The following is a 22,472-nucleotide window of genomic DNA, read 5'->3' as shown; positions in this document are numbered from 1 at the left end:
TGGCTGGTCACAGGCAGTAGGTGACCTGGGCCTGTACTGGAGTCCCTCCCAAGAGTCCCAGAACCAACATACTTCGAAGTTGGCTTCAGATCACAGCAGAGCACTGCCCAATTAACTCCACAAATGGCACACACAAAAGGCAGTCTCAACACGCACCAGAGCCCACTGGGGCGAATCCCACTCAGTGGGGTAAGCACCCCAAAGAGCAGCCCAGGAGCTGTGAATGTGGCCAAACCCCACAGCCAATCAGACTGAGGGTCAGTCCCACCCCCTGACATGCAAATAGCAATCAAGTCTCAACTATAACAGGAAGGCAACACAAAACACACAAGAAACACTCCTGGAGCACAGAGCACAGGTGACCAGGGAGACTGACACTGGGCTCACAGGGCACCTACTACACAAGGCCACTTGGCAAGACTGGGAACCATAACTGATCTACCTAATACATAGAAACAAACACAGAGAGGCAGCCAAAATGAGAAAACAAAGAAATGCATCCCAAATGAAAGAACAGGAGAAAACTCCTGAAAAAGAACTAAACAAAATGTAGGCAAGCAACCTACCAGATACAGAATTCAGAACAATGATTATAAGGATGCTCAAGGAACTTAGTGAGAACCTCAACAATGAGATAGTATGTATAAAAAAAAGACATAGAAACCACAAAAAAGAACCAGTCAGAAGTGAAGAATACAGTAACTGAAGTGAAGAATGCACTACAAGGGATCACCAGCAGACCGGATGAAGCAGACAATCAAATCAGCAATCTGGAAGACAATATAGCAGAAAACACCCAATCAGAACAGCAAAAGGAAAAAAAAATTTTTTTAAAGGATAGTTTAAGAGACCTCTGGGACAACATCAAGCATAACAACATTCACATCATAGGGATATCAGAACGAGAAGGCAAGGGAGTGAGGACCTATTTGAAGAAATAATGACTAAAAACTTTCATAACCTGGTGGAGAAAATAGACATACAAGTCCAGGAAGTGCAGAGAGTCCCAAACAAGATGAACCCAAACAGGCTCACACCAAGAAACATAATTGAAATGGCAAAGGTTAAAGATAAAGAAAGAATCTTAAAAGTAGCAAGAAAAAAGCTCCCATAAGATTGTCAGCTCATTTCTCAACAGAAACTTTGTAGGCCCGTAGGGTTTGGCAGAAAATATTCAATGTGATGAAAAGTGAGGTCCTACAACCAAGGGTACTCTCTACCCAGCAAGGCTATCATTTAAAATTGAAGGACAAATAAAGAACTTCACAGACAAGAGAAAGCTAACAGAGTTCATCACCAAACCAGTGTTACAAGGAATATTTGGGGGACTTTCTTAAGATAGAAAAAAGAAGATCAAATTTATGAATAATAAAATAGCAATAATTACATGTCTATCAACAATTACTTTCAATGTAAATGGATTAAATGCTTCAATCAAAAGATAGAGGGTAGCTGAATGGATAAGAAAACAAAACTCTTACATATGCTGCCTATAAGAGACTCACTTCAGATCAAAAGACACACAGAGACAGAAATTAAAGGGATGGAAAAAGGTATTTCATGAAAATGGAAATGAAAACAAAACAAAAAAACGATAGTAGCAATACCTATACCAGACAAAATAGACTTTAAAACAGGGGCTATAACAAGAGAAAAAGAAGGATCCAGTAACCCCACTTCAGGGTATGTATCCAAAGATACCCAAAATACTACTTCGTGAACACATTTGCATCCATAATTTCAATGCAGCACTGTTTACAATAGCCAAGATCTGGAGGCAGCTGGGGTGTCCATCGATGGAAGAATGGATAAAGAGGAGGTAGTACAAATATACAATGGAATATTGGTCGGCCATGAAAGGGAATGGGTTCTTGCCATCTGTGGTGGCATAAATGGATCTGGAGGGTATTGTGCTAAGTGGAGCATGTCAGACAGAGAAAGACAGATGCAATGTGATTTCGCTTATGTGAAATCTAAAAAGCAAAACAGAAACAAACTCATAGATACAGAGAACATTTTGTTGGTTGCCAGATGAAAGGGGGTTTGGGGTGTGGGTGAAAAAAGAGGGATTAAGAAGTACAAATTGGTTGTTACAAAGTAGTTATAGGGATGTATAGTGAAGCACAGGGCATATAATTAATGATATAGTAAAAATTATGTATAGTGCCGGGGGGTACTATACACTAGTCAAGGTGATCACTTCTTTAAATTATATAAATGATAACTGCTATGCTATACACCGAAACTAATAAAAAATATTGAATGTCATCTCTAATTGAAAAATTAAAGGTGGGAAAAGGTAAAGGAGAATAAGAGTTCCAAATTTCCAGGTATAAAACAAATAAGTCATGGGGATGTGATAGTCAAGGGAATATAATCAATAATATTATGATAGCATAGTATGGTATCAGACAGCTCTGGACTTATGGTGATCACTTCTTTCGGTATATAAATGTTGAATAACTATGGTGTATCCCTGAAACTAATATAATATTTATGTTACCTATATTTTTAATAAAATCTTTTAAAAAAAGAAAATTAAGGTATGGTTATTGCTCACCTATTAACTGGAACTGTAATCATGGGACACACTCTCCCACTTCAAATACTATAGATGTCATAATAAAATACTCATACTCACTCACCATAGGTGGTAAACACATTAAAATTTATTCAAATATTTTTAAATTTTTATTAAATTTAATGGGGTGACATTGGTGATTAAAATTATATAGGTTTCAAGTGCACATTTCTGTAATACATCATCTATATATCACATTGTGTGTTCACCACCCAGAGGCAGTTCTCTTTACATCACCATATACTTGACCCCCTTTTCCCTCTTCTACCAGCCTCCTTCCCCCCTTTCCCTCTGGTAACCACTAAACTGTTGTCTTTGTCTTTGAGTTTTTGTTTCTTGTTCCTTTGTTGTTTTCAGTTATCCCACATATGAGTAAAGTCACATGGTTCTTGACTTTTTCTCTCTGACTTATTTCACTTAGCATGATAATTTCAAGATCCACCCATTGTCACAAAGGGCAGTATTTCATCTTTTCTTAAGGCTGAGTAATACTCCATTGTATAGATGTACCACATCTTCTTTATCCAATCACCTATTAAAGGACACTTTGGTTGTTTCCTTATCTTGGCCACCATGAATAATGCTGCAATGAACATATGAATACATGTATCTTTACAGATAAATGTTTTCAGATTTTTTAGGTAGATATCCAGAAGACAGATTGCTGGGTGGTATGATAATTCTAATCCTAATGTTTTGAGGAAATTCCATACTGTTTCCCATAGTGGTATTTGTGCATTAGGGCAAATGATGAGCAAAATGGTCTGGAAAATTCACTGTACATACTCATTTTCAAAGTACTGGGCTCTGCATATTTAAAATTAAATAGGGAGAAAGAAGATTAAACATAGCAACTTAGGTAAGGGAAATCATTTGGATAACTTTACTAAACTCACCTAAAAAAAAAAAAGACAAAAGGACAGGTTAACAGGCTGATGATGGCAAATAAGCACTAAAGCAAAAATGTAAACAGCAGTCCATATTGCTGGTATTGTTCTTTGTTTGATTGATGGTGTTCATTGCCATTAGCTACATCATTGTCATCTCACCTTAATGAGACTGAAAACTTCTACCTCAAGGACTGCCAGAAGGCAGGAAATTATTTAAGCAAAAGTCAACAATAAAATTCTAGGTCTATCTGGTTTGTTTGTTTTTTCTTTAACCAAATTTACATTAATAAAGCAGTCTATATTAATGGTCATGGTTAGAGAAGTAAATTTTGAGCCACATTGCAAAACAAAAGCCAAGGAAATTGGTAGAGAAATGTTTGCAGTCTGAATGAATGTAACAGTTGCCAATAGTACAAATAGATACAGAAAGCTAATAAATCCTAGGGGCTGACCTTGATAAAAGCTTATAAAAGAACTCCAAATGAATAGAAATCTTAAAGTTTGTAAAAGAAGAAGGAGGAGGAAGAAAGAAAAAAAAAGGCAATTATTTCATTGGATAAATTAGATAGCTATGTATTTCATCCCAGAAAAAAAAATTCTGATTTTTTATATTAAATTGTGATATATATTCATATTGAACTTGAGAGTAAAAGAAGCAGTGATTCTAAAATAAACACTGCTGTCATATGTCAGTGGCCCCAGGGAGATAATGTGGGTTAGAAGAAATGGGAAACCCAGATTTAATGTCCTTTGGGAAAACGAATGCACTGGTAATTTACTTCAGTAGACTAGAGAAACTGGAAACTGAACTCAAAATATTGGGTTGTCAGAAAAGTCATGACGCATTTTTGCAACGAAAAACATAGAAAAAATACATCATGACTTTTCCGACAACCCAATATAAGAAGAAAATGCTTTGGTCCTAAGTTTCTGTAGAAAGTAATTGCTCCCCTTGAAAGCAGTAAACGCAAATCCTTAAGAAATGACACAGAATCTTTAGGAAATGACATTTATACCTATAGATGTTATATTCCTTTATATTTTGGCTTTTGTGATATTTTTAGATTCTCTTTCGAATCTGTGATTCTTGCTTCCCATGTCCCTATTTTAACTCAAGAATTTATGTTGGAGGAGGCAAAAAGAAAGTAAATTAAAAATCCTTTACAAATCTCCATTAACTATCTTAGAGGGGGAGCTTGTATTTCATTGACTGTAGTTTATGCAAATAGGATCAGAGGAATTAACATATTGGAAGGAGCTGACATTTGTCCTGATATATTGAATCGTTAGCATGACAGAATCACTTAAGCTGGATTCACTAACATCAGGTTTCCTCTCATTATTGACCCTTACAGAGTAGGCTCTGACAAGTGGAACTGCTGCAAAGTTCATTAATAATGTGGAATAAATCAATTGTTCAGGAAATACTGAAAACAGATGACACTGAACTCGTACATTTTGCAAGTTCAGCACGAATCCATCTCCACCAAGGACACAGAATCTCCTCGTGTCCTTTTCTGACCTACCCATGGAACCTGGTCTTCATTCCCCCCCACTTTCCTCAAGCATCCCATGTATATACAGCTCCTCAGCCCCCAGCCCCTGGGACACACAGTAGGCCAACGGTCATTCAAAAAGAAAAAGCTCCAGGCCTGAAAAGAAAGAACATGGAGGCTTTTACAAGATTTACAAACATGAAGCGATGGCCATGATTTAGGGTATGTGCTTGGGCTTTATTCATATTTATGGTGAATTTTTCAAATCTACTGTTTCTATTGTCCTAGACCCCAACTAACAAGAGCTCAGCTTGTGTGGGTTAAAGGGTAGTACAGAAATAGGGAAGGTTCAAGAACATAACATGGTCTATTGTTTAAGATGCAGGGTCAGCTACTCCTAGGATGTGAGGATGTGAAGAATTGCTTACTATAGGTTTTGGACCCTATGGCTACAGGCAACAAGATATATTTTCATTATAATCTCTGTTTTTATTAATAGCATCACCTCAACACTCTTCAAATTTTAATCCTTAAACAACTTTGTCACCTATAAGTTTTAATTTAAATATGTCTGTACTGCAAAAAACTTTAGCTGCGTGTGTTTCTATCTTATACAATATAACCAGATTAGGTTAGTTTATGTAATTGGAGATGGAAATAACATGGATAAAGGAAATCCACAGAGAATCAAAAATAATCTGATTTTAGCCAATAGATTCAACTTCTCACCCACCAAGTCTTAAATTGAAGCTCCTTTCCTAGATTGATTTTCCCTTTCTCAGAATTGCTTAATACAAATGCTAATGAGCAATGTAATAACCAAAAGGAGGTAGAAAGAGAAAAGGGAAGAGAATCAAAGGAAGAGAATAATCTAAATAGGAAACTGGCCATAATCTCATGAGAATGAATTATCCAGATTCTTAAATAGGTAAGTCATACTTTATTCCTCTATGTTCCTTTTTTTTAATCAGACTACATATTTTTTAAAAGTGAGTTCTAACATTACAGTTATTACACATAAGATTCCTTGAGAGAAAAATGAACATGAAAATGTTTCCATTAAACCATTTTTTTTGTTGGGGGTGGGGGGGATGGCAATGGGTGTGGATAGCGTTTATATAAAGCCTAAATTGCTTTGGTATTTCTGCTATATCTCCACAGGTTCCACTTTTTTATTTAAAATAAATAGTTATCTATAAAGATTTTATATGTCTCAGAACTTCTCTGAAATGATTAACAGAAATCCTTGCTAGACCTTAGCAAGTTATACCCTCTATGTTTGTTCATTTATTAGCTCCTTTTAAGTTTTCTTTGAGTTCCTACCTGATTAAAATGTAAGCTTCATGAGGACAATAATGTCAATATTTTTCATCATAGTGACTGGCACATAGTAGAATGGTAATAAAAATTTGTTGAATGAATAAACAAGAATGTGAGTACTTTATATACATCCAACTATGCATCTATTAAAGTTTTCTTTCTTTCTTAGAATTTGGTATAAAAACTCATTCTAATTCCATTTTTATTGTATACTCTCCAAAACCAAATTAGTCCAGCCACCTTTCAATTCTGTACAAAAGAATTCTGTACTAATAAAAAAAAATTCAGACTCAGCAGCTGTTTTAAATGTAAACATTATCATTACAGAGAAATTGAGTATTATCCTCTTTTTTTAGGAAAACAAAAGAAAAAATTCCATAAGTTTCTACTAAGATTGCAGTAAGAAGAAATCAGATACTTCTTAAAATGCTAAATCCCAGAGAAATCCTTTACATCTACTGTTCAATGCCCAAGGGTTTAAGCTGGCATAGGGTAGCATCAAGAAATCACACTAACCCCAAGGTGGTAATTATTTGGAAAAATCTAAGTGTATTAAATCAACATGTTTTATACCTTAAATTTACACAATGTTCAATTATATCTCAATAAAAAAAATTTTTTAAAGATTTTTATTGGGGAGTTGGGGGGATGGGAACAGTGCTGGGGAATTGGGAGAAGGGGAACAGACAAGTTGCTGTCGTTTTGCTCTTCAGTCTAGTTGTGGAGGACGTTGCTTCACTGGCCCAAGTTGGCACCATCATTGCGCTCTTCCCGGGGGAGGCAGATCAGCCACTGGCTTCTGGACAGCCGCTCACGGCAGCTGCGGGCTACACACGGTAGCCCATGGCAACCCACTGCCACAGGGGCTTCAGCCTACACCGTCGCTGGCAACTCAGGGCAGCCCAGCTCCAGGTTGAGCTGTTGTTCAGCATCTTAGTTGTGGAGGGCAGTGTCACTGGCCCTCATATGTGGGATCCGAACTGGGGCCCTCTGGGGTCCCAAGCCAGTTCTTAACCATAGTGCCATTCAGCCGGCCCTCAATAAAAAAATTTTAATAAGAAATCACACTTAAACTATCTCCCAGGTTTAAATTACTCATTCATTTTTGAACAAATATTTATTTTGGGATCCACTTATGTTTCAGAGACTGAGCTGGCTACTGTGGTTACGGTGAGAACAATACAGACACAGAGCTTCAAACCACCTTATGTATGTGTAACTCCTTGCAATATAGGGTGTACTTTCCAGTCTACTCTCTCTTTAAAGATCTCAGCATGGTTTTATTCTTATTGAGAATACCAGTGCTTGGCTTCTAGGCCTAAGCCCCTATGTAACTAAAGTAAAGAAAACCTGAAGCCCCAAAACTAGAATAGTAACTCTGCTCTCTCCAAATTAAAACAAAACCCACTCACATTTGTAGAATTCTGTATGTTTCATTCTGTGTAGCTATCTATAGGCTACATATTTAAACTAATAAAACACAAGAGTGAAAAGAAAGACAGCAATCATTATTCTGAAAACTAAGTTGAATGCTTTGGAAATGCTTGATGAAAGTGGGACAACTATAAAAGAGAGAAAATTTAGAAACCTGAAAGAATTTTGTCCTTAGATTTCTTCACAATATATTTAAGTTCTCACTTCTCTCTAAAGAAAATGAAATAGGAAAACACGTAAGGCACCTGGTATGTCCTTTACACAAGAAACATGAAAAGGAATTCTAAAAGCCAGCCCATACTAAAATAAGAGCAAAAGTAGTGAAAGAAGTCACACAGAGAAAGACAAATACTGTATGATCTCACATGTGGAATCTAACAACAGCTGAACTCAGAAACAGAGAGTAGAATGGTGGTTGCCAGGGGCTAGGGAGGGTAAGGGGAGAGGAGATATTGGCAAAGAGTAGAAGCTTCCGGTTATGAGATAAACGAATTTGAGGAGTCTAATGTATAGTATGTTGCTTATGGTTAATAATGCTGTATTATATACTTGAAAGTTGCTAAGAGTGTAGCTCTTAAATGTTCTTCCCACAAAAAAGAAGGGGTAATTATGTGACTTGATGGAAGTGTTAACACTATGGTGGTAATCACTTTGCAATATATAAGTGTATCAAATCAGTATGTTGTATGCTTTAAATTTATGCGAGTTATATGTCAATTACATCTCAATAATACTAGAAAAATGCTTTTAAAGGAAGAAAATAGAAAAAACAAAAATAATTAATTTTCAAAAATAAAGTACATACGTACATTCAACAAAAGAAAAGCCTTTACTCTACTTTTTTAATTGCTAATAAAAGTACACTTAAACATTTGAAGTTAAAATAAAGCCTCTAAATTATATATGACTTACAATTCCCAACTTTAATTGTTTTTCAATTAACTAACCAAGTACCACACCTGAACCTTTAGAAAAGAGGACTTCTATGGTATCTATAAAGAAATGATAATCAGATTGTCATGAGAACTCTCATTAACTACACTGGATACTAAAAAACAATAGAATAATAACTTCAGTGTGGTGACAGGAAGTTGGAAATAACCCAGGTGTTCATCACTTGGTGAGTAGACAGATCAAATGTGATGCAGGGCCCCATGGAGTGCTTGGAGCAGCTAGAAGCAAGATGTACATAGACCAACATAGATGGATGGCTCTTAAAGGTGAGTGATGACTGAAGAAAATTAAGGAACAAAATAAAATATATATGGCACAATAACCTCTCAGAACAACAATACACTGTCAAACAAAAACATACACATTAAATGCGTTAGAATGATTGCCCAACAGGAAAAGGAGAAAGGGAGACAGTTATTAGAAATGAAAGGTAGTGGGCCGGCCGAGTGGCATGTTGGTTAGGAGTAGGCTTGGGATGCCGGCTCTGAGCAGCAGGGCCCTGGTTCAGATCCCACATGAGGGCCAGTGACGCTGTGCCCTCCAGAGCTAAGATCTGAGCTAAGAACAACAGCTTGATCTGGAGCTGGGCTGCCGTGAGTTGCAGGTGACGGCATAGGCTGCAGTGGGCTGCCATAAGCTACCGTGAGTGGCTGGCAGCCAGTGTGAGCTGCCGGCAGTGGGCTGCCGTGAGCCACCATGAGTGACCATCCAGTGGCCGGCGCCCGATCTGCCTCACCTGGGAAGAGTGCAATGATAATACCAACATGGGCTAGTGAAGCGACGTCCTCCACAACTAGACTGAAAAACAAAAGGACAGCACCTTGTCTGTTCCCCTTCCCCCAATTCCCCAGCGCTGTTCCCCTCCCTCAGTTCCCCAATAAAATCTTTGGGGAAAAAAAAAAGAAATGAAAAGTAGCAAATACAAACATACATAGATTCATATATATATATATATATATATATATATATATATATATACATTCACACATAGAAACATACATTCATATGTACACACATACATTCCAGAGAGGGGCCTTGCAGAGACCAATGATAGTGAGGAGTATGATTAATTCAGCCTGCTACACCTCTACCCATTATATATATATATATATATATATATATATATATATATATCAACATATATCAACGCCCTTGGTTATTTATTTTTATTTTTGTCTTATGTTCACACACTGAAATCATAATTCTTTGATAGAATGAGAATGTCTATCAAGAAACTGCCAAAACAATTTGAATTCCATGTCCTGATGATGGATCAAGGTGTCATGCAATGCTACTAATGTACGCAGCTCATTTTGCTAGGAAAAAGCAGTCCTGTACAGCAATTCACTGATTTCTTTTAGCCGTCTACAGCTCTCTGAGTTCCCATGAAGTTTTACTTTAACAGATATCTATATGTTACTAAGTATTTATCAGAGACACTTCCAAGTACATCACAAATGTTAATTCGTTTAATCCTTCTAATACCCCTATGAGGGGTTGTGCGATTACCACATTTTACCGAAAAGGAAGCTGAAGTAAGAAAAGGCTATTTAATTCACACAATGTCGCATAGCTAGTTTAAGTGGCAGAACCAGAATGCTAACCCAGGAGGTCTGAGTCCAGAGTCTATGTGCTTCACCCTTACACTAAGCAAAGCTGCCTCTTCGATGAGGCAACGTATCCAGTTACCAAAATGTCAGTACTAATCCAGATCCAGAGTCAATGCTTCCCTATACTTAACAAGTAGCAATATGGAAAAATCTCCAAAAATGAGCAAGACACTATCCAAGATACAGTACATACTACTGTGCTTTCCAATTTAGTGCTCCTACTAATAACAAAGGGAAATGAACTCAGAAAGGTTAATTAACTTGTTTCATGTCACACAGCTAGTAGGTAGGAGAGCAAAGATTTGAATCCAAGCAGGGCCACCTCTTTGCATGACTCCATGAAGAACCGTGCATATTGTAGTTTTTGTGAATGGTATCCCTGATATGTGCTGGCCACAAATCCAACTATATTTGACTCTAAATCTAGTACTCTTTCCCCTGCAAAGCCTTAGAATCAAATAAGGCCTTATAGCATAATCAAACACAGTGACAAATGACTCTACAAGGCTTTGCCATAGATTGGCATTTGATTCTATTAGATCTTGAATACTTAATGATCAGATTCTTAATTCAGGAATATGATTTCAGCCTGCTCCCTTTCTTCCATATTTATGGTCATCAAATTACAAATTCCATCAGGCCACTACAACATTATAAAATTCATTAAGTATTTAGGGAAACAACTCTGACAGATATTCTACAGTGCTGAAAAATCACTTCACTCTTAGTGGAATAATCAAAGCATAGTTTTTAAATGGTTTTCTTTGATAGCATGTAATCAATGTTAGTAAGCATTTTCATAACCTGATCATTCATTCATCCATTCATCTGAGAGTTATTCAGTTTTTACAATGTGCCAGATAGTGTTTGAAAATACTCTACCTATTATTTAACTAACTTTAAATTTAGCCAGAAAATTCTATAATTATGCAACCGCAATATATTTGAGGTGACTTCTACCATCTCATTATATTCTTTTCAGAGGTTCATCTTTCTTTGCTCTATTGATTACTTTTGTTAGCATCTTTCCACCCGCTTGCTAGTACTTGTTCGAAGCAGTAAACACTACAACCTGGGGATCAGCTGCTTTTTTGCATAATCAAAGGCGAGTGGTACAAGAAGGTGCAGTGGAGGTTATCAAGTGATATGCCCATCTCCAGGGGAGAAGATATGTCTGCGAGTCTGTCAGAAGACGTGTACGCCAAGGACCCATTTTCTTAGCACATCACAATGCCAGGGTCATGTTAAGAATCCACCCTTCCCCGCCCAAACATTGCCTTGGAGTTTATCTCAGGAAATCTTAACCGTCCCACCATCCCACCATGCTTCCAAGGGGAAATACATAAGTAAACTATGGCCTCTGCCTAGTGAAAGAGGAGGCTATATAATAAAAAGGAAAATGCTTTTGAATCCCTAGAAACGAAGAATAGAGGGCTTTGATTCTTTGACTAGTTAAACATGATATAAACAAAATAGCAATAATGCACACTTACAATGTGCTAGGTGCTAGTCAAAGCAACATCCATATATTTAGTGTCATGAAATCTTCACAACAACCCTATCAGGTGGGTTAATTTTTATCTCTACTTTATAATGAAAGAAAGAAAAAAAGTCTGGAAAAAAAATCCTTAAAAATAACTAATAATGAATGAGCAGTTACTATATGCTAGGCCCTACCCTTACATGTATTAAGGCATTTGATCCTCACATTGCCACCCCCATTTTACAGAAAAGCAAACTGAGGCATAATTAGTATAACAGTGAAGCTGAGGTTCAAACCCAGGCAATCTAGGTCCAGGGCTTATACTCTCAAGCACTGCTTTCTACTGCCAGGTTCTGACAAATGGCTAGCAGAGGAAACCATGCTGGGTTATCATTTCCATAATTCAAATAACAAACTAATATTATACCTGTGAAAGATTAATAACAACAGGGTATATTACATGCAGCAAAGCTGTACAATCGTGGCCAGAGGGATCTATATACAACTACTAAGTAACTGCGTATCTAGGTAAGAGTACATTCATCCCATCCTCCAAGAAGCCTTTTCTCCCCTGGCTCTGTCACTGGTCTCCTCCCCACATAGGTAATCACTGCCACCTCTGCACTTCATAACTCTTCTATTGTTACACTTCTAATGTTATACTCTAGGACTACAATTTTTCTACGGCACTTTTGTCTCCCCCACTAGACTCTGGCTTTTCTAGGTCAGAGACTATCTTATTCACAATGTCTCACACAGAGTTGGCCTTAAACTACTATTTGTTTAATGAATAAATCAAATAATAAATGAATGATCCACCTTATAAGGAAATAATAGTCATTGACATAGGTGGTCCTAAACTACCATTCACATTTTTAGTAATAGAATTTTGAATGTAGTGAGAACTCAAAGCTAATGAGGTCAGGAGGGTGTAGCAGCGAGAGCTGAATTCCAGCTGACCACAGATGTGTGGATGAGTCTAGCTGAGGCCAGTGGAGCCCAGCCCACATCCATAGGACAACACAGCTGACTCACAAGCAATAATAAGTGTGGTTGTTGTAAGCACTGAATATGGAGGTGCTTTGTTAACAGCAATAGCTATCTCACTCAGGCAACTTAGAAAGAGAATGTTTTGTGGGATTTGTTTGTATATTGGAAGAGAAAGAGAAATGAACTGTCTGAACCCAAAAAGTAATATAAAATAATCAAAACAGCCCTTCAGATCAACATACACTGTATGCTGTATTACATTTAATAATATCTAAGAGACGATACATTCAGAACTTTGACGGTGTTCAAAAGCCACCTTAGAACTCCATATCTCAGAAAGTACTTATTCATCTATATTCATTCATTCATTCATTCATTCATCAAACATTTTAGTGCCTACTGTGTATCCAACACTGTCTCACACTTTAGAAATACAGACATTAAGATGTCCCTTGGCCTAGAAGTATTTTACATTAGTGCCTTACACTAGCAAGGGACGTAGACCTATCAGGAAAGAAGCGCAATAAAATGTTACAGGTGCCATGATGAACACACAGCACTGAACATACAGTAGAGGACCAACGGAGGGAGTGGTCAATTGTGCACATTTGGGTTGGGAGGCAGGAAGGAGACAGAGACTGAGACAATCAGGAAAAGCTTTAGAAAGAGTTAGTCCCTTTGAGTTAAACCTTCCTAGATGAGTATTTGTTCTCCAGCTGGATAAAGAAATTTCCAGGCAGAAGTGAACAAAGTCAGATAAGTGTGGATCCTTCTTGTGTGCTCAGATGCTGCAAACAGTTTGGGTGATTGGAACATTTGGTGCCAGGTGAAGCTAAGGGAGAAACAAGGTTGAACCATGCCACAGGGGCAAAATTCTTCACTGGCCTCCTTTAGCAAACAGGGTAACATGTTCACTAATTACTGCGTGTGCCAAGGCCTTGCCAGTCTCATTCGTTCGTAGTGTTCTATTCTAGGCACTCATATGGCCCACAATCTCTTTCATGCCTTCCCATAACCTGGTCTCTTTGCATATAATTCTCCTCCCTAACTTCATTGTCTGCTTAATACATAGGTCTCAACCTGGTGGTATCTAAACTATCGGCTGCCTATGATTATGTTTTGCTTGGTACATAGAGGACTCAGTTTTTAAATTGTTTGCCAACATTTAAAATTTTGGATAATTAATATGGGAAAAAAAAACAACCTTGATTTTTGGGTCCGCTAGGGGAGAAAAAAGAGGATTATCTACCTATCATTTCTGAAAACAATTGGTTAGAGTCTCCATCACTCCTTAGTGTCTCTTGAACACACTGAAGCTGATCATATCCCTTGCATGGTTGTCTTTTTTACAGAAAAGAAAAAGTATAGTGAACACTATGGACACCAAACCAAAACTGGTTTGAGTCCTGGCAATGCTAGTTTAGGGCGACATGACTTTAGAGTAGTTGCTCAATCTTTTTGGCCTGAGTTTCCTCAACAGTAAAATAGACATGACAATGGTAATAATAATAATAGTGAAAATTAAGAGTTAGTACAAATAAAGTGCCAAGAACAGTGAATGTCTTGTACTAAATTGCTGTTTTGTTTTTTCATTTACATTATACTCCTGACTGCTCTAGGAGTTTGAGCCTGCAATCCCTGGCTTAACCAAATTCTACTGCCCTTTTAACAATAACTCAAAAATCATTTTTTTCTGTGCCTTGTTTAAGTGCTCCTGAGTGTGTCCTGTTTATTTGGTTGTATGCCTGCCTCTCTCACTAGACAGAGAGTTTTATGAGAGCATGGACCATGTCTTAATTCATTTTTATTTTAATCTCCTGCTCCAAGCACAGTGCCAGCTACACAAAAACTGCTCAATAAATGTCACTGAATCGATGCTAATCTCTCCTACTCTAAATACCTTAAAGCACTTATGTACAGTTTGATTTGCGTTAAGTAATTTGTCCTTATTTGTCCGATGCTTTGTAAAAGTTCTTCCGTCATCCTCTGTGTACATGCCTTGGTTCTCAGCTACTTTGTGACTGGACCACAGGGTCGTAACTTCCTTCCTGTTGAGTAAAGCCTCCACACATAACATAATTGCCTATTCTCCTATTTGGATACATACACACACACATGCACACGCTATGTGCAGAACTGTAAATGTTTGAATGGTGTCACAGTGGGATTCTAGGAACCGGTCATCTCCCATATAATGTCACTGACATCCAGAATTAGATGGATGGTAGCAATGAATGGGGTTCATTAGTTGTTGCTCTTTTTTTCATTCTTTTATGGTCTCTAGTTCATCTATAAGGGATGACAGTAAGGACATGAGAAGAATTCTCTAGGCTCTGAAAGTAGACAGAGACCAGGAGAATGCTGTTCAAACGAAAGAAAGAGGAGGAGGAAATGAACATTTATTGAGCAACAATTATTTATATTATACATCAATATAGATATCTAATTTCACAAAATAGTCCTGTGAAGTATAGGAAGTACCTCCACTTCATACACGAGGAAACTGATGCTTGAAGGAGCTACGTTTTTGCTCAAAGTCACACAGGCTGTAAGGATTAGAACTAGTTGATGGACCCAGGTTTGCCAGTCTCCAGCATCCATGCTCTTTCCCCTACTCCACACCACCCCAGCTGCAGACTGAGAAAGGACGTGCTAACCTTCCAAACAGGACACGGTGGGTAACCGACTATCCAATAGAGGAGAAATAAACACAAGGGTCACAGAGAACAAAAACTAAGCATGAACACCATTGGTAATACCGTAGCTAAAAACAGAGCATGGGAGAGCTCCAAAAGAGAGCCTCAACATAAGAGAGTCATTGACCTGTTTTTCCATTTCATTCAGCATGAATAAAAAGCTCTCTTCTAGACTGTATAACATGAAAGAATTTGGGGAGTTTTGAGTAGCCATCACAGACAGTACACACATAAAAGATGGGAACAATGGGTAAACAGTCAAACGGGCATTTCCCCCCTTTGCAACAACACCGGAGGAAGACACAGAATGGTTTCCTTCGATGATAAACTCATCATTTGCCAAATACTTATTGTGTTATGTTGTTAATGTTTTGAACCACTGGTTTCTCATTTTCTTGCTTCTTTTCTTAAATGAGAAGAAATATGTAGCTGCTAATGACTGTCCTCATTCCCTGTGTCTCAGAGAACTATTGGACAGCTGGTTCACTTTTGAAGTAAAATCAAGCTCCTGTGGTCTGCAAGACCTGGGTATTCTGCCTGGAGATCTGGATCAGTGGTCCACTGGTCTATTTTAAGAAAGATCTTTTTGTGGGGTTTTTTTTTAACTCTACTAACTTCTACCAATGATAATGTATTATAAAACAAAACAAAAACAAAAACAGAAAAAAAAAGAAACCAACTTTTATTGACACCCACGATGTACCAGGCACTGTGCTAAGTGCATCATACTGTATATTTCATTTACTCCTCATGACATTCCTAAGAATCAGAACTATTTTCATCTCCAATGCTGTAAGTGAGGAAATAATGGATAGAGATATTCAGAAACTTACTGAAGGTCACAGAGTTAGGAAGTACAGTGGTGATGCCAGGGTATTATTTTCTGGACATGATAGTTGAGTCAATCTCACATGTTAACTGAAATCGTTACTGTGAGTCAGCCTTCTCTACATGCAAATGACTGTAGATTTCCAAAATAAGGAAAGATAATCCCTGACTATGGGGAAATTACTTTTAATAGCTATGTCCATTAGAGATCAAAGATGGAGAAGCCAGTTAGAAAGGTTAAACAATCAGTTCTTTACTTTTAATGGCTCATCCTGACTCATTCCAGGATGAAATAATTAGCTTTTGTGAAATGAGATCTTGCACTCAGCACCAGTGAAGCCTACATTTTTGTCCCTAGGAACTTAAAATTATGTGATTCTATACTTGAACTCGTACTAACTTTCTGGATTGGGTCAGACACTGTAATCTATTTTCTTCAAACATAATGTATGGGTTTCCTAGTCCATTCTGTTAAGGTTTGGAAAAGCTGAATAAGAAGGCAACTAGAGGCACAGGCCTGACTGTGGCTGAGGAGGGTAAAAACAGGTGAGTATAGATATCAAGTGGGAAGGAAGCCGGGAGTAAATTAGTGCAGAAAGCAAAGTAATTCATCAGTGCGATCAGATGACAAGGATGATCAGAATCTAGGGATGGGGCAGAATTCCAAATCTGGTTTGTGATCAGGAGAAAGTGGTACAAAGGCAATGCTTGAACAGGAACGCATGAGTGACAAGACAATCAAATGTAGTTTCTTTGATTTTGTTTACTGGTGTCTGAAGATTACTCAATATAGTCTAGTCTTCGTTCCTGAACACATGCTCAGTGTTGTTCAAGAAATCCTTCTAGACAAGTCCATGTTTACAAAAAACTCTTTCAAAGGCTGAAACTTCTAAATGACCGGGATGTGGGAATTGAATAGATGGACTCTGGATCCCATGGGATACCTTGGCTATCTAAAATAAATTTTGGCTTCTGTCTATAACATAAGTAGGTCAGGCAACTGAGTAGGCCAGAGAACTTCAAATTTATTTTTAGCAGTTTGTCTATTTCTTCATTTGTGAACATTAAACAAGTGAAATAAAAAACAGACTGATTGGTGAGGGTAGGCGAGAGTACATGCTCTCTCCGCTTCTCCAAGCACTTCATAAAATTACATTCATTTCTGCTCTGAAGAGTCTAGTGATCATGGTCACCCTAGTGTCAGCCAATTTCTCCTTTGTTATAATACAAATAAATAAATAAATAAATAAATAAATAAATAAATAAATAAAATACTTTAAAATATTTTTAATATTAAAATATATTTTTAAAAAATATATTAAATATATTAAAATATATTTTTTTAATATTTTAAAAGGTTAACTGAAGAATAAAAAAATAGGAGAATCCTTTAGCATTCCTATTATGGTGGGAAGTAGATCCATTTTCTGAAAATGTATTCTAGGGACAAGTGGTACAAAATAGTTTTAGAAATAATTAGAGAACTAAACTTCCCTACTAGACCTATACCAAGTATAAGCACAAAACTAAATTTATAAAGAGTAGTTTTATTCTGAGGTCCTTTCTGAGTTTTTACTCACTTTCCTCTCACTTGAGTTCAGAAGCTTTCAATGCTATCAAGAGATTTTGTGAACCAAAAGTCAGTGTTTTTAATTTTTAGTTGTTTCTACATTGGACCCATGGAATTCTATGAAAAACAAAACTGTTTCCATATCTAGATTTATATTAGGGATTGGAATCTGACCTAAAACACAAATGTATATGCTAAAATATATATTGTAAGTAGAATATTATCAACTTTTCTAAAGGGCATTCCTTATGGTTTATTAGTTGATTCTAGGGTAAGGAATCTATATGTGAGTATTTAAAAAGTAGGACACAAAAATTTACCAACACTTCAAATTGAAAATGGACCAGGAAAGTACTGCTTATTTTTCATAGAGAAAATAACAAAAGGTTGTGAAATTACAATACAGTAAGTGGTTGGGCAGAGCACACAGTAAAGCTTACCACATAGAACAGGAACTAGAACTAAGTTGTGCCTATTGGTTGGCAGTGTCTTTTTCAGCCCTATGTGGAAAATGATTCAGAAGACACTGTGCTCATGTTGAAAGAGCGTCCTGGTGGACTAACAATGTGTATTATGACCCTGGTGTCAGGGGAGGTAGTAATAGTTGGGTGTTTTCTATTACTGATTTAGGCCAAAAAACCAAAAACAACCTTAAGGCATTAGGGATGAATAAACTTATGTGATACATGTATTAATCAAAATAGGCTAGGCAGAGCTAAGGCAACAAATGGAACCCTAAATCTCAGTGACTGACACAATAAATGTGTGTTTGCTAGTCATGCCAATCTGAAGGATGTTGAGTGGCCTCTTCCATCTTGTAGCTGAACCATCTGTACATTGGTTTCCAAAGTCACTGTAGCCAAAGAAAATCAAGAGTGAAGACAGTGGGAGATGTCTTAAAAGGCCCTGTTTGAAATTGGCACAGTCGATGACACCTACGTCCCATGGGCAAAATCCTATCACAGGCCCCAACCCGGCTGGAACACATGGCTATTGGGTGAGCATTAACAGTTTTGGCCACAGTACATAAAGGCAACTTATGAAACTGACTCTGGGCTTCTTCTGCGACATGGAAGTAAGGTCATTCAGTGAATCCAACCTGATATTGACCTGTGTGACAGACAAAGAGCACTTCCTGTTAACCTAGCCTGAAGGTGAAAATGAACTTCAATCAATCAGGACAAAATTAGAGCTGCAAACTGGTCATAAGCCAACAAGTAGATATCGTCTCACCCTAGACCCTGATTCCTCTGTCCTAATAGTTACTATGGTGTTAAAGTCCAGGTTCCAGCAGAAAACAGAAGGCAACACAGATGGCTCAAGAGGTTTGGATGAATGAAGTATATATGAAGTTTGGCAAGAGGTAAAGGAACCACCAATGGATGATAAGGCACCCAGAAACCAGAAATAGCAGGAAGCTGTGACCACCTAGAGTTTGTTCCTGAAAGGTCAGGAGAAGAAATAGTATCCTCAGAACCAAGTGAGCACTGGGACCATGGAGGAGGATTGGCCTTACTGGAGCTATAGCACTAGAAGGACAGCCACTTCCAGGGAACATGAGCAGAGTGCAGGTGGAGCAGGGATGGAATACCTGGACCTCTCCCTCCCAGCCTTCCAGCTTCCTGCCAGTACCTCCCACTGGCCACACAGAACAGAAGCCAGCTGACGGAGGCCAGGGTGAATCTGTCTATGATGGTCAGCCTGCAGGGGCAGTGAGCAAAGCAGAAAAGAAGGAGTAGGTGGTTGGCAAATAGATAAGAACCAATTCAGCATTGCTGCCCATAACCAACGGAGACAGTCCAGCTGCAGTCACAGCTCTTCCAGCCACCCGCCAATGTCTTCTCATTTAGTGGAGCAGCCACCATCCCTGCACAACACCCAGAACAACTGTGAGGAAGGGGAACAGCCTCTGTACCCACCAGCGGACCTGCACAGTTCCTAAGTGGAGCTACCCATGAGTAGCACCAATGACGGTGATAATGGCAGTGGGGAAAATGGGGGGCTGGAACGCGTCCCTTCCTCATCCTCTATCTACAATGGAGACACGGAGAAGATTCTTTTTGGATGCACAACATGAATCAGGACAGACCAGTTCAAGAGGCCGTTCTCCCTGGGACAGCCCTTCCCCACAAGCAGATGGGGAAATTATGTTTGATGTGAAAATGCACATCAGCAGGGACCATAGTTCTCAGCCATTAGAAGTTGCAGAAAGAGAGAAAAAAGTTGACGCATTGAAGAAGAGTGTAGACTGGGTGCCCGACTGGTCCAGTAGGCCTGCGAACATTCCACTTAAGGAGTTCCACTTCAGGCACTCTAAACGTTGTTTGTTTCTTTAAGCGTGAGGAAAAGTGGAGCCATGAAGAAAGGGGATATTTTCTCTGCAGAATTTCTTTAGATGTTCATTCCATCTCTCCTCCTTTCTCATGTTTTGGCTTTGGGCAGGCACCTGTATTGGAAAACAACTGAGCACACCTTCTGCTAGCACCTATTAAAGGAAAGAAAGCCCCTGAAAAAGCATGTGACATGTGAAGTGGTGTATTGTCACCGTAGTTTATGTGAACCTGAGACTATTGTAAGAATGACACAACTTACAACCCTATTTTTACATATCCAAACTCTAGTAACTCTCAAATCTAGTATTTTACTCAAATTTTGTTGAGGCATATTACTAACTTCATTCCCTTTTTGACCTATAAGACATTTTAGAATTTTCTAACAGTGCTTATAATTTTATAAAAATTTATAAATTTTATAAAAACTTGGAAGTTTATAAATTTGCAAACTTTTCTTTTCTGCAGATGCCACCAGCAGGTAATAATTTTGTCAACAATGCTATTGTCTCCTTTTTGTACCAGCAAACTTAGATCTGCATCATTCATGGTATAAATTTTACTCTTACAGTATAACTACCATTTCTCTCTTAAAATAAGATCAGTTTCGCAAATGATATAAAAGCTTCATTATTTTGTTTTGTTTTTCAAGACAAAGGCAAGCTTCCCTAAGCTTGAATTTATAGTTATTAAAAAATAAAACAGGAAAAATGAAACACAAGAAAAAAAATATCCTGGACAATAAAAAATTATTTTAAACCAACTTTAGAACCACTTTTTGTCTAAGCCTCCTAATGGTGCCTTTTAATTTGTAGGAGGCAGGCTCATATAAATGATAGGTATGAAAAAGAATAAGAACAAAAATACATCAGCAGATTTTAACACTAGTACATTGTAATGCTGTCTTTTCTACAGTGTAGAGTCTTCATTTCTGATAAGGAACATCTCAGGCCTAGAAATACATGAAATTGCTTTTGGGATTTGTGTGTGCTTGGTATTTTTATGTTTATTAGCTGCATGTGAATTTTTCATAACTTTCTTTAAATTAAAAAAAAATTTCTAAGCAGAGACTTTGAAAAGAGGTTCGGTTTGTGGTATAAATGTAGGCTTCTTGTTTTAGGAAGCATCACGTATACTCGGGAGCCTTTAAACTCTGAAGGTAATTGTTTCAGAGTTATTCCAAGCACTTGTGCAACTTTGAATAACAGACTTGGTTTGTGGGAAGAGTGGACAAAGTTCTGAAAAGATGCCATTTGTTTTCTTCTGATTTCTTCATTTTAAATGTTTACTGTACAGTGTTCCAAAGGTGATTCGTGATTTTCTACAGGTACTAGTTATTTTTCCTTGTAACCATCTTTTCAGTTATGTTAAACTCCTGAAGTTCCAGAACCCTAAACTCCCTTCAATGGTACACTTTTTTTTGTTTGTTTCTAAAATGTGCAACTTTAGGACCAAATTATTAGAAAATATCAAGATTACCAATTATTTCAAGTAGATTTACTAGTATTGGATTTCAGAACACATAGCATGACTCTAAAGGATACTATTATATTTTTATATATAAATATTTACTGTTTATGATATAGTCATTACTACTGAATACTTAGCAAACCATTGTTAATTTTTAAAATAGCAATCTATTATTAAATAAAGTGCATCAGTTTGACTTAAATAAAAACACTAGGACAACCACATTCGCCAATTTGCAGAAACTCTTTTTTCTCTTGAATCAAGTTTTGTAAAATTGATGTGTTATAATGGAAAATAATGTACAGGTTAAACAAAAAATTTATTTCTGAGTATCGTTTTTCAAAAATATAGCTGGCCCTCTTTAGAAAAAAGATTATATACCCCAAATAGTTTTCTGAATTATTTTATTTTTCCTTTCTAGTATTTGATGCTAAATAATTTGGACATCTTTTTATTATACCTTGTTTCTATTTTATTCTTAAACCAGGTAACCCTTGATTTGCCTTCTATAATCTATTTATTTCAAGTATTTATATTTGAATTTCTTTGGGAGGAAAGTAGATCTGATGCTCACTGATTTTTGAAAAGCCTAATAAAATTGGGAAGGCTGATAAAGTTAAGAGCATTAAATAAATAAACTGCTATAATATGAAATTTGTATTACAGTTAGTATCATGGGAGGGAAAAGTAAAATTATTCTTAAAAGAAGAGCAACTTTTTATAGGAATACAATGCCCTCTTTTGAAATTCAGTAGCAACTCTATCAGTAATGTAATTAAACTTGGGTATACTTATGATAGTTTTTTCAACATTGAAGATA

General features: G+C 37.3%; 1 pseudogene; it reads left to right on the top strand.

The window, feature by feature from the left end:
* Window positions 1-19,686: 19,686 nt before the first annotated feature.
* Window positions 19,687-20,344, top strand: LOC109387938 (BCL2/adenovirus E1B 19 kDa protein-interacting protein 3-like pseudogene; annotated as a pseudogene).
* The last annotated feature ends 2,128 nt before the right edge of the window (window positions 20,345-22,472 follow it).

This window comes from Hipposideros armiger, unplaced genomic scaffold, assembly GCF_001890085.2.
Source record: "Hipposideros armiger isolate ML-2016 unplaced genomic scaffold, ASM189008v1 scaffold_175, whole genome shotgun sequence".
Taxonomy (NCBI): Eukaryota; Metazoa; Chordata; class Mammalia; order Chiroptera; family Hipposideridae; genus Hipposideros; species Hipposideros armiger.
The sequence above is the reverse complement of the archived record's forward strand: the minus strand, read 5'-3'. Positions and strand labels throughout refer to the sequence as shown.